Here is a 19,847-nt window from a genome sequence, read left to right as displayed (position 1 = left end):
AAAGGTGTACAGAAATGGCCGTTTGTCCTGTTTGTCGCGCCGAGTTGTCACGAGCTGCAACACGAGTTTACCCGAGTAAGGAAAACGAATTTGATTGGCCGTTATCGAGCGGGCGGGATATTCAAAGCTTGGGGCGAGACCGAGCTCCGTGTGTGTGTGCGTGTCTCAGACGCTTGATTGACGGATTACGGATCCAATATCAGTGGCTGATGAATCGTGTACAGGCTGACGTATAATCCGTGCGCCTGCATTATCCAATACGAAAAAAAAAATACACACTTTCATCCCGGATTTACTCAAAAATAGAATTTTGCACAAAGTTTGGCCTACATCGTCTGATAGATGAGTTATCACATAAATTTTATGATCCAGAGTGGGCTCAAATTCAGTTTTCTTTTCTGTACACCTTTAAGACAGTTTTCACCCTAACAATACCCACCCGGGTGTGTACACCAAAGGAAAGGTAAATGCAAAGTAACTGGGTTCAATGCCAATTTACTTAATGTAACAATGAATTTGTAGGTATTTAAATGTTAATGTGGCATTTGTAATAAATACAAGAATGGTGAAAATAAACTTAAACATTTGCTATAGATGACTATTAATGACATATTTCAAACATTTCCATTAATCGATACTTAAAATGTTTCATATATAATTAATAATGTAATTATATTTTGACTATATTTGGTTTTACACATTCATAGTGTTGTGAAATGTGCAATAATCGTGATAATCGTAATTGTAATTATTTTTCTGACAATAATCAGACCAAGACAATATATAATTGTGACATCCCTAAAGTAAATCACCTGAAACAACAAATGAATGCTGTGTTCCATGCAGAGGTGTTGCAACAAGGCAGGCAATCCAAGCAATTGCAGAGGGCCCCGAGCTGGAAGGGGGCCCCCAGAGACGGCTGACATTGGCCCATATCAGTGACAACATGATGTTGCCAGTGGTTGTGGACACAGAACATTGTGCAAAGTATGCACAATGTTACTGCATGCATGCAATTACTGCCTCTTTCATCCTGTCCCTATCACAGTACATGAAAAGCCTAAAAATATATAAGCTGCTCTAGGCCTGGGACGATAATACATTTTGCTGGATGATATATTGTCCCACAAATTATTGACGATAAACGATATTATTGACATATTTTTTTGAGAACAAATTAACCACTAATATAATAATAATATTTCATAATAATGCAAGTAGACCCTTTTAAATGCGATAAACTTTTATTTCTCATGAGTATTTTTTTTTAACCATTGTAATTGGAATGACAAGAACTTATATAGCTACTATCCTAAATAAATAAAATAAACAAAAAATAATAAACAGTGCAGTGCAGCTCTTCTGTCCAATAACGTTACACACCTGAAGCTCCACTTTTCATTCAAACAAACTAATGTGACTTCCACAGATGTAAGATTTCATCAATGAGACAAGCATTTATCTCCTAAAAAGTATTAAACCAGCCGGCGGTAAACCTCTAAAAACCTGCTGATAAGTTTTCTTAGTCGTTTTCTCCCCCAATGACGGAGGTTGACGGCCCGTGAGCTGCTGCAGACCATAATACATCCATGCTGCAGACTGTGGGAAGCCCCGCTCCTCCTGCTGGCTGCTACCACAGTAGTAGGGCTGCCACAAACGATTATTTTGATAGTCGACTAGTCACCGACTATTTTTTTCGATTAGTCGACTAATCGGATCATACGTAAATTGAATGTAAAACATACAGCTTATCGCACCAGCATGCAGCTGCTCTTATATACCATCATTAGCTTTCAGCTTGAAGTGTTTAAGGTATGCTAACTAAAAATAAAGACAATTAAGATGATAGTTCATTAAACTTTTAATGAAATATGCAGCTTTAACTGTAGCATAAAGTGCAAACAGCTCAGTAAAATAAAGATAAGGCACTGGCCTAAACAACACCAAAATAAATACTTAAAGGTTTTATAGGTTTTTCTTTCCTTCATTTGTCTCTGGCATTTAACAGCTACATTTAAATAAAATAAGGTAGACACCTGAAACTAAGGAATTGTTCACAATAATAAAGTTTTGGTAGGCCTATAGGCCTATTCAAATATAACTTGTGCTCAGTGTAAATAATAGGCTAGTCGTTCTGTTAAAAAAAAATTTGAATAGTTTATAAGACAATCGTCTTGTCTGAAAAAATGTAAATGTTCCCTTTTTACTGTCACAGAAGGAGAAACATGGAAAGACTCAACAGAAAGTTCTGTGTGAAACTGTCAAATGAAAACAAGTGAAACTGAGGTGCAGCTCAAACTCTGCAAGGTGCAGACTGTGATGAGAAGCTACCGGAAAATATTGACGTAGATTTATACCGGTAGAGAAGACTTGCTCGTTAAGATGAGCGCTCATTACGTGACCAGGACGCTGTGACCAGACGCGGTAACGTTCCAGTATTCTCCAACACCGACTCTCAAAGTCCGCGATTTTATTTTTAAATGACGAACGGTGTTTTTCAACGCTGTTTTTCAGTCCGTGATTTAAAACGATGGAGCGGCGAGAGAGAGGGAGAGAGGCAGAGGGAGAGGGAGAGAGAGGCAGAGGGAGAGGGAGAGAGGGAGAGGAGCGGCGGCGGCGGCGGCGGCGGCGACGGCGGCGGGGGAGGGAGGGGGGCTACACCGGTGCCGCTTGATGAGGGACAAGACAGGTAGAGGGAGAAAAGAGAGAGAACACCTATGTGTACTCGCCTTGAATGAGTGAGTGCACGTGTGTGTGATGCGCGGCTGTGGGGGCGGGTGCGTGTGTGGACGGTGCTGCAGCAGTTTTGAGAGAAAAACAAAGTAAAAAAAACAAAACAACGACGCATCGACTATTAAATTAGTTGTCGACGATTTTAATAGTCGACGTAGTCGTGACTAGTCGACTAATCGTGGCAGCCCTACACAGTAGCTCCAAAAACGTCGGAGAAAATCTCTCAACAGGCGATATGTGGATAAACTGACCAAAGACTGGGGATCTAAACTGTGACTTTCTGGCATGAAAAAATATTAAAACTTTAAAAAGTGACGTGTTAACAGCGCCGCAGCAAGAATTACAGTAAAATAGCTTTTAGCTGCTTAGCTTTACAGCTAGCGCTGCCCGTTGCTGCCAAATGCATTCTGGGAAACAAAGATCCTGGATGACTGAAAAGAGGGTTCACTCCTTTGATTCTGCTATGAAACAAACGGCCCAGGTGCTGAGGCCGATGCACAGAGTGAAGCCTCTTGTCATCCAGCCTGTTTGGAGGAAAACAAATATGTGCGCATGCACATGGCGATTTATCGAGGCCGGAAAAACTATCAAATTCATTTTCATTTATCGTGCGATTAATTGATTTATTGATTATCGTCCCAGGCCTAAGCTGCTCTTTTTATGGCTGAGTATCAGTATTACAAAAACAAACAGTAATAATAATGATCTGTATTTTTATTATTTTATTTATTTATTTTAAAGGAATTATATATTTGTGAAAATTATTAGATTAAATGAGAACTTTTTTCACTCTTCCACTCTTTTTTTTCTTTTATAACTACTGCTATGAACCATTGAACAAAGCAGCGTGCTATAAAAGACCAATTGTTTCACTCCTCCTCCCTGATATCTAAGCCAATAGATAAAAAGAGGGCTGAGATGAGTCCGCCTCCTCTTCTTGGATCCAGACTCAGAAACTGCTTCTGCTCGGTAGATGTGAGATTCCAGTCCGTCTGCCGTGGACAGTTTGTCTGGCAGCTGTTCCCTCATCTCCTTGGGAGCTGCTGCTGACAGGACATCTGCTTGTGAGCAGGGCTGCATGCGTCTGAGCAGAGGTCGGGGTGGTCGGAACAGATGGATGCTTTGATGGTGCTGCTGCTGACACGTTGCTCTTCGTATGGATTCACAATAACGTTCATACGACATTCAGAAAACCCTCCATGCCACGTAAACGTGACATCATCTCAATCCCGCCTCCAGAGCTTTTTTCTGTCAGCCAATGAGAAAACAGCCAGAGCTCTTTGAATCTGGAAGATGTTAATGATGTGATAAAACCACAGCTCCGAAACCTGACATCAGAAAGGTCAGCGGAAGAAAATCATCATGTGCCATATTTAAAAGTATTGTACTATTAGGAAACTAACAGATTCACCTTCCTCTTGTGTTAGGGTCGCCACTGACCTGTTTTTAGGCTTTAAAAGTACCACACATATAGCATCAAGACCTTTTGACTTTGTCAGGAACCTAAAAATCACAAAAAATGCTCTGGTTAAAATGATGAAATTTGTGCTACAGTATAACAATAAGAACAATAATGGTAGTTAAAACTGAAATCATAAGTTCAAACCTTTTAATGGACAACAACTTAACCAAGAGATGAGAAACAAATGGGATGATAAATACCGGTAATAGTTATTAGTGTGTTTAACAGCTGATTTAAGACTTGGGTCAAAACTGACCCCAACACAAGAGATGGTAGCAAAAAGCTGACACCAGACAAAGGTTAAAGAAAACAACTAGTTTCAGTCAAATGAGAACACAAACAGGACGTTCTGTCTTTTCTGCACATAAGAGGAGGAAATGAAAAAAAAAAAAAAAAAAGCATTGTTGAGAAACTCTGTTGTCAGGTTGTTGTTGTCGAGGTCGTTCGCAGGTTCTGTTGAGCATCTCTTCTTGTTCTCTTTAAACCACACTGGGCTTGTTGTTTTGTAATGCATATGAGGAAGCTCATTACCATATCCAGCACCTGTCTCTCTCTGGCCTTCCCTCTCTCCCTCACACACACACACAGCAGAGAGGGAGAGAGCTCTGACCCCTCCCCCGTTCCATAACTCCAGCTTATATCAAGATAAATGAATGTGTCTGAAACAAAGACCAACACAACCCTAACCCAAACCAGCACAACTCAGCTGTGTGTGTGTGTGTGTGTGTTTGCCCATGATATTCGGCCCCAGAAGGCATCCAATGTGTCACCGGTGTATAAATGAGTGTGTATGGTAGAGTGTGGGGAGTGTGGAAAGCACTCTGAGGGCCTATAAGGCGACAAAAGAGCTAGAACCGACTGAAACAGGAGGTGTGATGTTCAGGCACAGTGTCTTCACAACCAGACACACACCATCTGCACAAACACACACACACACTCACACTGATCAGCTGTGCTTTTTCAAATCTATTTGTCATGGACGTTTTGTTCAGATGAGATTAAATACTATTTTTTTTAATGGTTTTACACCTTTATGTTCGTGTGACAGGTTCTGATCCACATCACTGATCAGCAGCAGGGACATGATGAATAGAATAGAATAGAATAGAATAGTAGTTAATTTGTCTTTGGTCTCACAGACTTTTCAACAAGAATTACATTCGATACATTGATGGCATTAGAGTTAAAGGACCCTTATAGATCATTTTCTTATCGAGAGGTGCTCTATAGCGCCGCCCTGAGGGGAGCAGCTTTAAAGTCAGGGACACACCGAGCCGACCGTCGGGCGTCAGGCCTCGTCGGACGGCGCTGGGAGCTCGTCTGTTTGGTGTGTTCACCTCCGTCGGGGAGCGTCGGGTCTTGTCGGATCTCGTCGGGGCCGATTGAACATGCTCAGTCGGGACTCGTCGGCCGTCGGGAGAGTAGACTCGTCGGGTACTCTGATTGGCTGTGTGCTAGCTATGGCGATTCTGATTGGCGGTGCCCTAAGCGAATCAGCGCGGTGTTTGGGAGGGACGGAAGTGACCACAGTAAACAAACGGTGTCCTAGCCTGTCCTACAGTAAAAATGGTATATAAAATAAAAAGAGGAGTAAAGCAATATATTAAGCGGCAATATATATATATATTTAAACATCAAAGATGTTCAATCAAACCCACATAGTTTGAAACAACGTTCAAAACACACACAGCTCACAACTAAGCATATAAAGCCCGCTAGCTTAATGCTAACGTGTAATGTAAAACACCATAGATGGGCTAACATAAATTAGCATCGGCTATCGCCAATTCGCGGCAACCGAGCCACAGCAGTAAGCTGCTAAAAACTGTTTTAATTTCGGCTTTAGCGCTGTTAACACGTGGCTGGTTAAATTGTTTTGGGGAGATTAATGTTGCTCTCATTGATGAAATTAACAGTGGCAGTGGCATTAGTTTGTTTGAATGAAAAGTGAGCAGGGCTGCCTCCGGTCTGTATTGGTCTGTATTTCTATGGGGGAGTCCTCGCCACTCAGTAGCTCTGGTCGGCAGTCGGGGCAGTGTGTTTCACTTTTTCCTTTCTCCCGACGAGAGGCGACAGACTCGTCGGCCAAAGCCGTCGGCGTCGGGACGCGTCGGGCTGTGTCTCTCCTACTGTTTCCCACAGAGCTCTGCCCCTTCTGAAAGGAGAAGGAAGCCCGCACCACACTGTGGAAAGACGTCGCCTCCGAGATGTAGAATGTGTGTTATAGAAGAGAAACAAACATTTCAGGAATGCTGACTTCCCTTAGCAAAAAGTAGTTTATTCAAGTGTACTACAAGTATACTTATTTTATACTAAAACTGAGGCAGTATACTTGAAGTTTACTTTTTATATACTATATTCTATATACTTAAGAAAAGTATAGTGAAGTATACTTGGCTTATACTGGAAAGTATAAAGAATAGTCTAAGACTAAGTACATTAATACTAAAGCTTATACTTGTACTTTAGTATACTTCTTACTTTCTGCCACAAAGTACTAATACTTAGTATATCTTGATCCAATGACAGAATAAGGTCAAGTCATTGACTCGTGCTTACATTTAATTTAAGGCGGGTTGCAGAATAAAAATGTTTTTCACTAAGGTATTGAGGTATTACCCCTGTTATAAACTTACATGTTCAAGATCATATACTGAGTTAGAGAGTTTAAAAGTTTACAGTAAATAGTATGTGTGCTCAATTGCATCATCTTTATGTACCTTAAAAACATACACAAAAACAGAGAAACATTTGACTTGACTTTATTGATCAAATTCTAGTCCCTTTCATAAGGGTTTGGCAATGGTATTATGTACACAGCATCATCTGCTTCAACAAGAACTCCACTGTCAAACAATTTTTGATACTCTCTACCAGAAAGTATGTCGGTTAAAACATCAAAGGATCTACTTTTTTCAGTAAGATTGACATCATGTTCCTGCAGAAGTTGTTTATTAATCTGTGCATGAAGGGGAATTACAAGAAAGTAGAAGCACTTTTTTAAACTTGTGTTGGCATCAAATACTGTGTTGCAAAGGGTACAATGAGAGGGACAGTCTGCCCTAATGCAAAGGTATGCTAAACATTTTTCACAATAAAAGTGAACTTCAGACTGTGATGAACTTCCAAATTCTTTGTGGAAAAAGGTAATGTGAGGGTGGAATCAGACCTGGAAACATCAGGTCGAACAGTTCCAGTAAATGAGTAAGTGCTTTGCCCGTTAAATTGTTCCGCAGCACATACGACATCAGCATCAATAAACTTTCTTCCTTTGAAACAGGTGCACCGGGATACAGGGGCTTGTCACCATCTGCTTGGTCTTCACTGCCCTGTAGATATAGGAAAAGAGATAGAAAAAGCATGTATATATGAGAATGAGTAGCAGCAAACTTAAGGCGAGACACGGCAGGCAAAAACATCGTTTTTTCATGCACTTATCAATTTTGAGATTTTGGGCTATTTTGCTTCCATAACATGTCTTCTTTCAGACTAATACAAAGAAATGGTCTAAAATACACATTATGGGTGTTAATTTTACTTCACTTTGACTGGTGTCGCCTGTAGATTTCTCCTAAATTCACCAGAACTGAGCGTTCTATCGCGGAGCGAGCCGCGTCTGTTCAGACTCCTGTCATATCAGGTATCGCTGTGAAGCTCTCTCTCTCTCTCTCTCTCTCTCTCTCTCTCTCTCTCTCTCTCTCTCTCTCTCTCTCTCTCTCTCTCTCTCTCTCTCTCTCACTAATTTGTCGGTTCCAAAAATGGTCATTTCCTTTGTACCAGCAACGAATCGTAAAAGGACGAGGGAGGGTCTCATTGGCTGGTGTCGTTTTCCGACAGCGTGATTCGTTTAGAAGCATCACTGCGCTCTGAACAGCGGAGGGACTTTTAAAAACGGGGAAAGGAAATCGATTTAAATCCTCACATAAAATAAAACAGCAACTCTCACTTGCTAGACAACAAAAGACAAAGCACAGAAACTCACCGAGCGATAAGATCCCTTTACAAAGTGCGTCATCGCGGAAGCTGTCACCCGTAAAAAAACGAGTGTTTGCCGTCGGAGAACAGCGCGATACACAGCGGTGGCTTTTTTTTTTTTTTTTTTTTTTTTACACATCAGACGTCTGAATGAACTGATCGGAGATTTAATGTCCCAACTGCGCTGGTACAGGGCTTAAAATTAACATCGATCCTCAGAATCACGTGTTCTGCAGTAGTTTACTTCTCAGTGACAGAGATGAAACGGATGTGACACTGGGAGAGATGATTAGCCAGACATAGAGAAACTGAAAACATTGGTTGTCATATTACAGATGAGCCCAACTGCACCTAAAGTGTTTTTCTTATTTGTTTGTTTTTTTAAAATTTTATTTTCTCTGACCTACTGGCCCACACCTGGAACTCACAGTGGCCAGACACCCTTGTTTCCAGTAACAATGGGCTCTATGCACATCTCCACTACTTTCTAAATTCAAGGCAGCTCTTTTATTTACTGACAAACTGATTAATCCAGGTGTGTCTGAGTAGTCACAATGGTCAGACACACCTGGATTAATCAGTTTGTCCAATAATGTAAAACAGGGAATAAAGGAGCTGCCTTAAGTTCAGGAAGTAGAGCTGTGCATAGAGCCAATTTGTGGAATTTTTGCAATAGAATCTTTAAAGGCCGTTTTCTCAAAATGAGCTTTTTCTTATACTCTGGACCCGAAATCTCCAGTTCAGCAGCACTTACAGACACCAAACCTTCCAGTTGTATTCCTGCCTATATTCTGAAGGTTTTTACAGAGGGGATTGTTGATATATCATTCACAGCCTGATTTATACAACAATTTATACCTAAAAACAGGGCGAAATTTGATTTTTTAGGGCTGGTGACAATATTTTCTCATTTACAGAGTGATAAAAAGAGATATCCAAAATCCCCTCTGTAAAAACTTTTGACTTTGATATGTCAACAAAATAAAACAAGAATTTTGAAAGTGGCTTTATCCAATCTTCAGATTTCGGGTCTGGAAATGTACACAAATTCACGCATATTTAATTAGATAATGTCTAATTTCCATATTTAAGCATAATATTTAAGAAAACATGTAATACAAAAAATAATTGTCTCAATCTAAGTAATAAACATAGAAAGTTTCATGGCAATAGCTGTTAGTTAAATTTTTTACCCTATTCACCTGGGGTGTCTCGCCTTAAGCAGTAATATCAGTCTAGCATAAAGTATTTTTACCCTTACAACAAAATTCACAACAATTGGTTCATAACCTAGAGAGTAACTTTCCTAAGAGTTACATGAAATATTGTAATTTACTAAAAATGCAATTTAACCCATGATACTTGTAGCGTTTAACCCATTTAGACTTGTAACCTACACGTTGCTGTTCTACCTTTCAATCCTGAAGCCTATGTGCTTTCTCAGCTCCACATCATGCAATTATAAAATGTCAACAGCTACAGTTAGCACATCAGGGTTTCCCGCAGCGCTTTCCTGTTAAGGCGGCCGCCTTAACAACAAAGAGCTGCCGCCTAAACCAACGTCTTAAAAAAAAAAAAATGTAGCGATATTCATTTTATACAGGGAGGCAGGGTCGCAGATTCAAAGGAGACATCACTGGTGTGACGTTTAACAGCATCACTTTCCTCTGTTAAGATTAAAACGTCTGATATGCGCCACAATCGTGTGTAAGGTTGGGTGTACAAAAATCTCTAGGTTACATGTTTACAGCGGGCAGTTTTCACCATTTACACGTGTACGTTGTATGATTGGAAAAAAGATGGTGACGGTGAGTTTTTCAGAGATCAGCACGCTGCTGTCTGAACCGGACTTTTACTTTTTTTTTTTACTTTTTCTTTTACTTGCGGACTCGATACTTGAGTTTTATTTTTCCTAAATGGTTATGCTATTATGTCCAAAGGCAGGTTCAGTGGTGGTGAAACTCAGACCCCCCAGCCCACATCAGTGCTGTTTAAACAGACCAGCGAGGCGAATCAGAAGCGCATTAAACCCGTGCTTAAAGGACAATTCCAGGCGAATTCAACTCAGGGGTGTATTTTCATATCATTTTAGGTCTAAAAGAATGAATCTGAAGATTTTCAGTTTAATCGCTCCTGTTTTGCGGTAGTTGCGTCTGTCCGCGCATCGCCACGGCAGCAATGAATGGGAGTTGATGTAAGTTCCGCTGTTTAGGCTGTTTCCAGCCCTCAAAGCCGCAATTTTTTTCCACAGACAGCATCAGATGGTTACTCAAACATGCACCGAGAAGTTTATTTACTTCAAGCAAGCCGACATGTTTGTAAAAGTCGATCTAATTCAAAGTCTCCCGGAGTCTCGCGTGAGCCCGAAGTTGCAGTGCTGGTGTATTCAGGCGCAGTAGGAGCTACCGCTTGTGTCATAAACACAGGAATATCAACTCTTTACTTGCTTGAAGTGTACATTTTTTTCCACAGACAGCGTCAGATGGCTACTCAAAGATGCGCCGAGAAGTTTTTTTTACTTGAAGCAAGTAAAGAGTTGATATTCCTGTGTTTATGACACAAACGGTAGCTTTTCCCACTGCACCTGAACACACCGAGCACGGCAACTGGGTCTCGCGCGAGACTCCGGGAGACTTTGAATTAGATCTAGTTTTACAAACATGTCGGCTTGCTTGAAGTAAATAAACTTCTCGGTGCATGTTTGAGTCTCCATCTGACGCTGTCTGTGGGAAAACATTGCGGCTTTGAGGGCTGTAAACAGCCTAAACAGCAGAACTTACATCCACTCCCATTCATTGCTGCCGTGGCGATGCAGGGACAGACGTAACTACCGCAAAACAGGAGCGATTAAACTGAAAATCTTCAGATTCATTCTTTTAGACCTAAAACGATATGAAAATACACCCCTGAGTTGAATTCGCCTGGAATTGTCCTTTAACAGGCTGTCTAAAAGGGGCTTATGCTAACAAAGTTGGCCTAGTGTACCCCCCCACATAGCAAAAGGAGTCCGCCGCGGACCCGCCGCGGATGTAGCGCGGCTTCCGGAACGGACCCGCGAAACGGACCCGTATCGGAGTCCACTTGCTCTCCGTGACGGATCTGCTACGAGGGCGGATCGCGGACCCGTCCTGGATCCGCGCTGCATCCGGTCCACATCCGCGATTTAAATCATACCTCCGCGGCGGGTCCGTTCAGGGCCCGCAAATCCGCCGCGGATCCGCAACGGACTCATAATAACCCTCTGGCCCGGATCCGTTTGGGACCCGCAACGGACTTATAAAATACCTCTGGCCCGGGTCCGTTCGGGACCCGCAAATCCGCCGCGGATCCGCAATGGACGCAAAAAAAACCTCTGGCCCGGGTCCGTTTTGGACCCGTTCATCATTTTCAAAATCTCCATAAAATAGCTTAAACTAAAACTAAAACTATGCCTAGCCTAGACTTCTACACCAAGCTTAAATCTGCATTGCCTTGCATTTTTAACCCAACACTATTGTCAATATACAGAAAAGGTTCAAGTCAAGACATCAATTTACTGTACAAAATGAGGCTACAACTTCAATGAAATGTGAAGCTAAAATATCAGAAAATGAATAACTGGTGAACGACAAGAAGTTCAATACAAATATTGTTTATTCTTTTAAATTACATGCTACTGGGGTTCTCGCGTGGATGGAGGCGGGACACGTCTCCTCGCTGCACAATCTGCCGCAAGGTGGATGGCGTGTTTGGTCACCTCGTCATCTGTGGCTGACCTGTCACTGTATTTTTTCTTACAGCACCTGTAATCAAACAGACAGATATATAGGGAGTCAAGGTCATACCATGTTTAATTTCGAGCAAAAAGAAAAAAAGACATCAAACGTTGTGACAGGGTGAGGGTAAATAAACACAGCTGATGTGAGCGCAGACCTGTCAAAATGCCCTGTCCTGCGTCAGGTGTAACTTAATATGAACGCGGCTCAAAGCGCCTCTCACGGTGACCAAGCTCAGATAAATACATTGGATCAGCTGTAGTTTATCGCGTGTCCTCCCGCATAAAGCCGCAATATACCGGAGCTCCTAAAAAAAAAAAAAAAAAAAACGCTACGTGCGGCGGAGCTAAAAACAGCTGAGTTCTCCTCTACTACAGCTGAACAGCTGACATGTGGTCAAGACGTACAGAGACCCGTCACAGTGTCACCTAAACTTCAACCTCAGACTGTCTGCTTCCTAGATGATCACACAGGGAGAGCATGAATGTGTGATGAGTTGTGTTACAGAGTCCTGTATCAATGTTTAGGCTTATTCGTCAGTGCTTTATGTTGTCATGATAATTAATAGGCCTATATGCTGAGAAATAAGATTGTAAATAAAACAAATCCTACAGGGAAGACCAATTTATGTTTAACAAATCAAATATTGTTTTGGTCATAGTAACTGATAATAAATAGGCTATGTTTAATTCTCTCTCTCACACTTTGAGAGTTTGCGGTGTTGACGAATGTAGTCCGGTTAGTTGGCTGGGGTCACGAAAATAAAGCGTTTTACTTCTCAAAACAATATGCGTTCAAAAGAGTGATACATTTGCATCACAAAACCGTTGTCCACAAAAAAGTCTGACCTCACAATCGCTTGCTGCTATTTTCTCTCCCTCCGTATCACTGCGCGCTGCCGCCTGTAGACGGCTGTGCGTGTTTCCATCAGCTGTTTCATGGAGTTTATTGCTCGGATAGTTCACGTAAACATATCTGATTATGACACAAGTGATGAAGCCATCCCTTGTTTTAGCACAGAGCCAAGGGGAGACCTTTATGAACCTGATGTGATGCTGAACCTCTTCAGATGGAGTTAGAACGGGCAGACACAGAGAGGAGGGACAGGGAAGCAACAAGCTGAAGTTAGACCACAGCTGCAGCTGTGACAGACAGGGTGACCGGGTGATGATCAGTAATGCAGCGCAGTCCGTGATGGAAGATCAGCCCGACAAATGTACACACACTATCAGGACGATTATTTTTTCTTGCCGTTATAAAATAGGGAGCCTACACACCAGCCACGTCCACTCTGTTAGCTGGCTCAGCTGACCGGTGGTCAGATGGTGGTTAGATCTTCACATGTTGAACAAAGTGCATCCAAACGCCAGGCTAAAGAAAGAGCGAGGATCCTCTGACAGCTGCAGGTGAGCTACACATCAGCTGGCTGCAGAGGAGTGCTGTTCTTTTTTTTTTTTCCAGCAGCACCATCCTTGGAGGTGATGCACGCTGTCTGTCTGTATATTTGTTGGTCTGATCTTCCACCATGGACTGCGCTGCAACGATCACTCTTCTCTGCTCTAACCTCTTTCCTACAGTCTATGGAACTCCATCTGATGAGATTCAGCATCACATCAGGTTCATAAAGCTCTCCCTTTAGCTCTGTGCTAAAACAAGGGTATAGATACCGTAAAACTTCAAATAATGGCCGAGTCCCAAATTGCCGCCGGTCCCAATTAACCGCCGGGTGTAGCAAAATATTTTTTATATTAAACGCCCATCCCAAATAAACGCCGGGTCAAACATTGTTTTTCTGGTTGCCAAAAAATATTCTATGCAAATATAGCAGGTGTCTCTAGACATTAAAGTCGGCCGAGACGTCAGCTGGTTGCTCCTGCCCGGTCTGTCCACTCCTTTCAGCCGCACTTCAGCACCTGCATGTCCTGGGCTGCACAGTGTCGGTTCGGCTCGGCTCGGCTCGCTCCTCGTTTTAAATGACTCCTTTTAAAAGTAGCGTAAACAGCCTACTGTTCTCTGATTACTCATACGCGTATTTAGTTAGGCTATACGTTGCATTATTATTAGTTATAGACCTACTTCATTCAATCAACAACAACAACAACAAAAGGACGGTGGTGCGAGCCAACAGGTGCTGAAGTGTGGGAGAGGGGTGGAGAGACTGGGCGTCCGCAGGGTTTTTGCAACTTGCGGCGGATCAAGAAGGGCGGAGGACCGACATGACGGGGGTCTCAGTCTCCTGGTACCTGTGCAGGCCAGGACGGCGGAGGTCAGCGAGAGAGAGAACAAGTCCGCCCTGGCCGTATTTACAGTAATGCCTCGAGAAACGCACATCATTCCACCGCCGCCTGCCGCCACAGAGTGAAGCCTCTTTCCCCAGAAAGAGGTCCAGGTTGAACACTATTAATAAACGCAGGTCGCAAATAAACGCAGGTCCCTAATAAACGCCTGTTGATTTGAGCGATTTAAGCAAATAAACGCCCGGGCCCTTATTTGGTGTTTTACGGTAGATAGATATCAAAAGACCCGAACTATCTCTTTAATGAAGCTGACTGTAAAGTAATTACAATGAGTAGATGTTTTAAAGTTTATATAAAATACGAAAGATAACATCTCAACATACTAAACCTAAGTAATACTTACCACATACTCTCTCAATAGATTCTCCGGGTCCTCATTCAGGTAAACGCAGAGGGTCTTTAGGACGCATTCTCTTCCTAGATCCACGTCGTCATCCTACGGCAGAAAAGCAGAGGCACAAGTTGTGTTGTTTGAGTTCATGTCTGTGAAAATTCTCATTTGTCCTGGTAAAAGGCATTTTTGAAGACAATCAGTTGTTACACCCCCAACCCAGAGAATATATTTACTTCATCCATTGGTGCAATGATGCCCCCTATTTCTTTTTCATTACTGAGTAATTTTTTAAAAATTATATACATAAATGAAGAAAAAAAATAAACTCAGAAAACAACAAATGATTTAGTAATACTCACCACTACTGCAGAGCCTTTGACACAGCACCCTGAGACATGTCAAATATTGCACAGCAACTGAACACCCTTTACACTGCCACATTCACTAGAGAAAGAGAGACAAATGGAAATTGGTTTAGTTTGTGGTGCCATATTATATTGTGTTGTAATGAAGACTGATTATTAGACATATCTCTCCAAAATAGTTTCAACAAAAAAAATGAACATTAGAATCTTAAAGGCAATAGGACTTGCAGTAATTATCTTTACTCACAATATTAAAAAAGGAATAATATCATTAAAGCAGAAGTAAGTGATATATTTGTGTTAATATAAGTCTTAAATAGTTATATCTTCCGACAGCAATCACTTACATAGAGTGTTTGGTCTGAAACACGGGTCTCTCAGTCCCTCTGCTCTGCTCTGAGCCGAAGAGAAAACATTTATCGTATCCTACAGTTTTTATCCAATGAGGAGAGAGAACGGCATGCAGGGCTGTGTGTGCAGCCAAGGAACGCCGTGAATGTGGCGACGTAGGGACGAGGACTGTTATGGTGCGTTCAAGGAAACTCGTATTTTTCCGACCGTGAAGTGGTACCAGTTCGATCTGGTACGAGTTCACCGGTCTGAAGTTACGAGTGGCCGTTATAGTGACTTTCACCGGTAAAACAGGTCGGAAAAACACGAGTGGGTTGCCTGAAACGCTACAAAGTCGTAAGTTGTGACTTGAAGCTGTAATTTACGATTTCAAAAGCCTGCCTGGAACGCAGCATTAGCGAAAACGACCGGACCACTTACTTCTGCTTTAATATCATAAAAGAAGGTCAGACAACAAATGTAGCCTACAGGGACATCGATCTGCATCACCTGTTACAACAGAGCTGCACAAAAGAGAAAAAGTGATTGCCCCCGAGAGCATTGTAATCATATCGGTTAACAAGCGTTGGTTATCATCAGTCAGAAAAAAAAATTCAAAATGTGCATCCCTAAAACCAACAAAAGCAATTGAATAGTAATACTCACCACTACACAGCAGCACCCAGAGACATGTCAAATATTGGCCTAGCTGGAGGATTATCTACACAGTAAAAATAGAAAAAATGTTGAAAAAAAGTCAAGTATGTGGGTGTGTAGACAACATAAACTCAAGGCAGGACATAGAAGACACAAAATAGCTAACTTTAGTTGACTTAAGCTTAGCAAAAATGACAGCCCTCATTATTAAAAAAAAAAAAGTTAAAAAAAAAAGAAAAGCTGTGTGCCCGCCCCTCCTCCCCAGCGAATTAAACATAGCCTATTTATGACCAAAACAATATCTGATTATATTTGATTCATTAAACACAAATTATTGGTCTTTCCTGCTTGATTTACAATCTTGTTTCTCAGCATATATTAATCATCATAAAGCACTGACAAGCTTAAACATTAATATTGCCAGTGTGCATGGCATGTGTGAGTGTGTTTGTACTGCTGCTGTAACTTGTGAATTTCCCCGTCGTGGGATGAATAAAGGCAGAGGGAGCGCTGTTGTACTGTATATCAGCACGGGTGTGCGGCCTCGTGCCTACGACCGACTCACACCCGTGCTGATATACAGTACAACAGCGCCGTTAGCCGCTCGGCTAGCGAAAAGTCACGGAGAATTAAGACATGAGGAGCAAAGAGAGGCTTAAAAAAGTCATTCTAAACTCCGTAACGTTGGAGTTGGTTGCCTTCTTCATAAACATTACGGTGTTTTTTATTTTTTAAATAAAAGCCGAGCGGCTAACTAGCCGTTAGCGGCTAACTAGCCGCTAACGGCTAGTTAGTTTTAAAGAAAAGAAGATAATTATTTTTAAAAAAAACAAAAAAAAAACCACCGTAATGTGTATGAAGAGGGCGACTCGTACTTACTGGGAGTCGGAACACCGGGCATAGCCTACTTAAATCGAGGAAATGGGAGGTCGAGGTCGGAGAAATAGCAGCTACATAAGTTACCGCTAGCACAGGCTAACGTTACACAGCATAACAGCTGCGATACATTAAAACAGATAACAATAACGTTACCAAATAACAATGTGTGTTTTTTTAGTCACACAACCACAACATATTCTCCCGAAATTGCTATCTCATTTTAAAACAAAATAGCTACAGACGTGCATCATCACATCTCAGCTAGAAGCTAACCTAGCCTGTTGCACAAAACTACAAAACAGTGCTAATATCAAACAACGTCATTACAAGCATTAATATACATGACGATTAAAAACACAAAGGCCAATGTTTACTGTGAATGTCGCAATACATCAATAAATCAATAAACTTACTAGAGGCTTCAGCACAACCGTGTCCCAGCAAAGAAAGATGACTCCTCTAGTCTCGGCTCGGTGTGGACTACTGTGTTCGACCGTTACAGTAAAGGCGCGTCCGTGTCCACACGTCCGACACGGGTCCGTCCGGGATCCGCTGTTTGACGGTAGAATAACGGCTCTGCCTGGAGGCGGGGCTGATCCTCTAGGCGGCGGCCAAACGAATGTGACAGTCACGCGGGTTTGGTGACTTGAATGCGGATCCGCGTCGGAGTCTCCTGCTATGTGGGCCCCCCCCCCAAAACAATTTTACAAGTGTACCTCTTGAATGTCCATATCCAACAGGCTGGTTATGGAAGAGTTCTCATTACTGAGTTCATCTTCACAGCTGCAATTGTTGATTTCTTCCTCTCCATTGGTCGTTACTCAAGTGGTGTCATCATCATGATTGGCATTCTACAGATTAACAAGAGAAAGACAAAGACAATGAACAATTGAATGAATTAACTCCCTTTATGTCAATTTCAATCACCAAATCATAAACAGAGTAGGTGTACACTTTTATTTTTAGACAACAACAAGTGCTTTAGACCTCAACTGACTGTAGTCTTATGGAAGAAAAATAAATCAGTGATGTGCTAATGATTATGCCTACTTGGGGAGCTGACAGCACAGTTCAGGGAAGATTATTAAAATTGAATCAAAAAGTTACCCAGATACGTGGAGGGAGGGAGGGGGGGGGGGGGGTGATAACAAGTATCAAGGGTTGTTGTGGTGAGCTAGCTCAGTGCTAACTAACTTAACTGCTAGGTAGCGGTAGCGGTTAGCATCCTCTGCTACTCCGACTGTATTTGCTTTCCTTTGCGGTCCTGACAATTGTCTGCTACTACTGTCTACTACTGTCAGGGGCAGGCTAACTTACCTACACACTACTACTACTACTACTACTATTATTATTATAATTATTAATAATAACGTAACTGTTAATACTACCACCACCTGAGAGAAGGGGCCTAGTTTGAATGTCTTGTTTAACTGCAACGAACAAAACTCCAGACTCTACCTGAAATTCATAAAATGTTACTTACTTTTACTTTCCATCTGTGCTTGGTAGTCCTTGGGATCTCTGCTGTGTAATCCTTCAAATATCTTTTATAGGGTCCACGACGTTTCGCCATGTTAGCTCTGATGAGCTAACTCAGGCAGAGTGCCCTGCCTTTTTCAGCTCTCGCTGCGTGTGTGTATCTGCGCATTGCACTTCCGGCCGATGTCCCGCCCCCCTACCTGACTGCCAATGGGAGGAGCTCAATTTAAAATTGGCGCCCGCGTACGTAGTTAAGAAGCATCACGTCTTTGTTTTGAAGTAAAAGATGATCTGTGGTCTCTGGAAATGTTACATAAATATATCAAACTTGCTCTCAACATTCTGTCTTGTGATTTTGTAAATACATTAAAGTCTAGTGTACATACAGTATGAGTTAACTTTAAGAATACTTAAAGAAGTATTTTTCAAGTATATAAATAGTATGCTGCAAGTAATATGCTAAGCAAACTTAGAAGTATACTTAAAGTATAACAATAAGTAAACTAGCAAGATATTCTAAGTTCATAAAAGTATACTCAAAGTATACTTAAGTAAACTAAAAATGTGGAGTAGAAGTATATACCTAGTACACTAGTAGTATAAAATGAGTATACTTGTTGTGTACTTAAAAGTGTACTTTTGTAAACTTAAAATGACCTCAAAGTATACTTTAATAAACTAAAATGTGGACTAGAAGTATAAACCTAGTGCATTAGTAGTATATAGATGAGTATACTTTAAGTATACTTTTATAAACTTAAAAATGTTCCAATTTAGCCAGATAAGTATTAAATTAGTATACTTTCTAGTATACTTAAAGTACATGGTTCATAGTATACTTGCTATACTTATACTTATACTCAAGTATACTTCATAAAATGAACTTCAAGTATACTACTTTTTGCTAAGGGTTGTATCACCAGAACAGACATGTCCTGTGATTTTCAGCTGCCTTTTATATTTAATTGGGGGGACGATACCTGACAGAAATATTCTCAGCTGTCTAAATAAGCCATTGAGCCAATTCAGTAATTGTACACTTAGTAATCCGATTAATACAATTACATTCATTGTATTAATAATTGATAGATTAATCTACTATCAAATTAGTTGTTGGTTGCAGCCTTATTTGTAGTCAGGGAGTTGCTGATGCATTCAGTGACATCGCTCTATATAGAATCCTTGCTGTTTTTGTGTTTTCCATTGGGCAAAAGTACGTTCACACTGGGCCTTTTATTTTTTCACTGGTGACGAGTTTTACATATTAAAAGCTTTCTCTGACTAGTCTTTTTGTAGGTGAATAACTTAATAATAATAATACATTTTTGTCACCACGCAATGGGCTTTATGCACAGCTCCACTACTTCCACACTTCCACTAGGTGTGTCTGACCTCACAACAATGGTCAGGCACACCTGGATTAATCAGTTGGTCCAATAATGTATGACAGGAAATAAACGAGCTGCCTTATTTCAGGAAGTACTGGAGCTGTGCATAAAGCCCAATGAAGAGTGAGTCGCAAACCAAACACACGTACTACCACACATTCTAATGTATGGGCTGGATTCTAACATCACAGAC

General features: G+C 41.4%; 1 protein-coding gene, 1 long non-coding RNA gene and 1 pseudogene across 3 annotated transcripts in view; 1 reads left to right on the top strand and 2 right to left on the bottom strand.

Annotated features, from left to right (window-relative positions):
* cntnap2b (contactin associated protein 2b) overlaps positions 1 to 19,847 on the top strand; it is a 77,451-nt gene that overhangs the window by 11,423 nt on the left and 46,181 nt on the right. The window lies entirely within an intron of this gene.
* On the bottom strand, positions 6,972 to 18,360 carry LOC146970883 (uncharacterized; annotated as a pseudogene).
* Positions 14,928 to 17,391, bottom strand: LOC146970884 (uncharacterized). The gene is made up of 3 exons (XR_015038075.1): positions 17,201 to 17,391; positions 15,918 to 15,972; positions 14,928 to 15,000 (listed from the first exon to the last, which is right to left on the bottom strand). It is a non-coding gene; the product is annotated as an uncharacterized LOC146970884 (long non-coding RNA).

The sequence above is a fragment of the Trachurus japonicus genome, chromosome 17 (assembly GCF_045865225.1).
Source record: "Trachurus japonicus isolate A0001 chromosome 17, Traja_1.0".
Lineage (NCBI taxonomy): Eukaryota > Metazoa > Chordata > Actinopteri > Carangiformes > Carangidae > Trachurus > Trachurus japonicus.
Note: the sequence above shows the minus strand (reverse complement) of the source record. Positions and strands in the feature narration are given on the sequence as shown.